Raw genomic sequence first — 3,596 nt, forward strand, 5'->3', positions numbered from 1 at the left:
ATAACCCAAGGAATGCAGGAATGCGGATTCCTTATCTCAGAACATTTGAATTAAGCAGTGTCAGTACTTCTGGTCTTTGTCTGTTTTTCTAGTCAAGTAAGCCAATTACTTCTACAGGGTTTTGCATGTGTGTTATGTGTGTGGTCACTCACACAGTGTCAGCAGTGGGCCTGGTTCCCAGTGACTTTCCTAGCACTTTAAACAATACCCATGAAGGCAAAGGGAAAACATATCTTTAAATCATCATTGTATTCCCTGAACTGTGGGGCCAGACTCTTGTTTTGTGCAAGCTAGGTGGGCAAGGCCTCACATGAGCAACAGCAGCAACAAGGCTTAGATACCCACTTACAATACCTGCACATCATCGCTGTCAGAAACTGCCCTTGCTTACAGCCTGACTGGTCTACACAGAGAAGGATGAAAAGAAGCTCTATTTCCTCATTTTCCAGGGGCTGGAGAGTGAGGTGCAGGGAGGTTAAGTGACTTGACCAAGGTCCCATAAAAAGCCAGGGGCTGTGTTCAGACCCAAACCCATGTCTCTAAAATCTCCATTCAGGGCTTCATCCACAACTGCAGGGGAGAGAAAAGGGAGAAGTATCCAGTATAGAGCTCACTGGAGCATTGATCAATATATGTTGTTCACACAAAGGCTTTGCTAAAGCATTGGCCAGATGAGGCCTCACCAGCAAACCAGACCAATGCATGAACTCCTCATATGGAGAAAACTTGGCATGTGGGCCAGATGTCCAAGAGATGGGAGGGAGAGATGATGGTTCATGACACAGGATACCCCAGTATCAGGATGACAAGGCTGGAACGGGAACACCTAGGTCTGAATGTGACTCAAGCCCACCATGCAGGATGGTTTGAGAGGTTCAAGGTACAGGTGGGATGCAATACATCATTTGTTTTGATCCGTGTATAAAAGGAGAAATGGAAAGCAGGGAAACTGCTGTGGCTTTGGGGAGCCTGCATGGTGTTGTGCCGACTACCTTGTCATAGGTAGAAATATCTTAGCTCCTTGTCTGATGTACTTGTTAGTCCACAACGTTTTAGGGCTGTGCTTGGAGGCAATAAACCTGGCCAAATCTTTGCCACTGAACCAAGCCCACGGTTGTTTTTTAAGATAAGATTAGTGTTGGGATCTCTGGGTTTCAATTTTGTCGGCACTGCAGTTCCTGAGATTGTATCACTGACAGCACATCACTAACACCCGACGAGGACAACAGCAACGACAGCTCTGATAACCCCAAATGACAATGGTGACCCCGATGCCTGATTTGGTAAGTGGCGGACTGCCCTCACCTAGGGTCACAATCTGGGATGGCAGAGAATTACGAGCTAGGGGATTCCCCCCCACTTCCCCTCCCTTATAATTCCCTCGGACAGGCTGGGCATCATATGGACATGCTGGGAAATGGAGAAAGGCGGTCCATATGAGTTTAAAAGAAGAGGAAGGGGAAACTGAGACAGAAGTAGCAGCTTTAAAAATTAGTAAAAGTAAAAACCGTAGGATGCTGCAGAGAACGGGGGTGGCTCCCCAGTGGGTGAAGCAGAATTGCACAAAGTTAGCAGAGTAGGTGAGAGAAAAAAGAAAAGGAGCCAGAAGAAATAACATAGGCAGTGGAGCACTGGGGGATCTCAAGGCCTGCTGGTAGGGTGGCAAGCTGTGCAGACACACGATATTACAAGGGTGGGAACAGGACAAAATATGAGAAGCAGTTGTTGAAACTTTGCAATAAGCCAAAATGCCGACCTCCCCCACCCAGTGTAAATCTTGAAAGACGGCAACACACTCCAAATATTAACATAACACCCAGAGTGTTGGGGCAGAAATGGAAAAGGTGGCTCTGGCAAAATTCAAAGAAGGGACCTGGGATCGCTGGAATGGGGACATATGGAATGACCCAGACCAGCCACCGCCAGATGCCACGTGGACGATAGCTGACGCACTGTAAGGACCCCCATATGAAAGCCAGGCTTCAAGAAATCCTATTTTGATGCCTTGAACTGTTACCAGATTTGCCCATTACTTTGGGGTGTGCTCATTTATTAGGGATATGGTTCTAGGGTCTTGGTAATACTATCAATGTGCTGCTTGTGTTACTTGTGTTTCTATGCAGAGCTGTATATCTCCCTTCTGCAAGTCCTCACCCCCAATGGAGCTATCTTGCAGGACTCAGTTTCAATGGGGCTGGGTTCCTCCAGTCACCAAATCAATCACACACACACAAACACACACAGATTAACGTGACACACCTGACCTGGCAGGGTTGATCAGCATGCACAGGCTGATACCTCATATGCCGAGAATCAGTTCATTGGAGCAACAATAAACTGAGCCAAACTGGGTCAATCAGCCTGGGTCAAGCTGATCCCCTTATGTGTTTCAAACTCAGCACATCCCAGTCTTTAGCCTCTTGATAAGTGGACTCCACAGTATTTTTTTGGGCTTCACAGGGATCTTTAGCTTAGGTAAAAGAAGTGTTGCTGCAGAGCAAGTGGGGATGGAGAAGTAGAGAAGGAAAATATACCCAGTTACTACCAGTTTTACTATAAAAGTTAGCATAAAGGATAATACAATAACATTGGTTAGTGACTAAATACACACACACACACACACACACAGAGGTAACCCCTGCTTAGTGCTCTTAATTGGTTCCTAAAAGAAAAGCATTAAGTGAAACAAGCATTAAGTGAAATGGAAAGTATTTGACGATCCAAGATGGTGACCACAAATGTTTTTAATGACCCAAGATGGCAACCGCAAGTGTTATAACGAAACTCGCTGAGCCCTAAGAGAAATCAGGTATCAATTTAAAATGAGTGTTATAATGAAATAGACCCTGGACTTCAGAAAAGCAGACTTGGATTCTCTCAGGGAACTCATGGGCAGGTTCCTGTGGGAAGCCAGTCTGAAGGGGAGAAGAGTCCAGGAAAGCTGGACGTACTTCAGAGAAGCCTTACTGAGAGCGCAGGAACAAACCATCCCGATGTGCAGGAAAATTAGCAAGTATGGCAGAAAACCAGCTTGGCTTAGCAGGAAACTCTTCAGTAAATAAATCACAAAAAGGAAGTAAGTGCAAACTTGAACAAATAACTAGGGAGAAGTACAAGAGCATTGCTGGGGCATGCAGGGATGAAGTCAGGAAGGCCAAAGCGCAATTGGAGGTGCAGCTAGCAAGGGATGTGAAGAGGAACAAGAAAGGTTTCTACAAGTGTGTCGGTAGCAGGAGGAGGATCAGGGAAAGTGGGGGTCCCTTGCTGAATGGGGGAGGCACCCTTGTGACAGAGGATGCAGAAAAGGCTGAAGTGCTCGATGCCTTTTTTGCCTCAGTCTTCACAGACAAGTTCAGCTCCCAGACTACTGCACTGGGCAGCACGGTTTGGGGAGGAGGTGAGTAGTCTCAGTGGTGAAAGAACATGTTAAGGACTATTTAGAAAAGACGGATGTGCACAGGTCAATGGGGCCAGATGGGAAGCACCCGAGGATGCTAAAAGAGTTGGCTGATGGGATTACAGAGCCACAGGCCATCATAGTTTCATAGTTTCATAGTAGCTAGAGTCGGAAGGGACCTAGGTAGATCATCTAGTCC

Source organism: Crocodylus porosus, unplaced genomic scaffold, assembly GCF_001723895.1.
Source record: "Crocodylus porosus isolate Cpor-Errol unplaced genomic scaffold, CroPor_comp1, whole genome shotgun sequence".
NCBI classification, from domain to species: Eukaryota; Metazoa; Chordata; order Crocodylia; family Crocodylidae; genus Crocodylus; species Crocodylus porosus.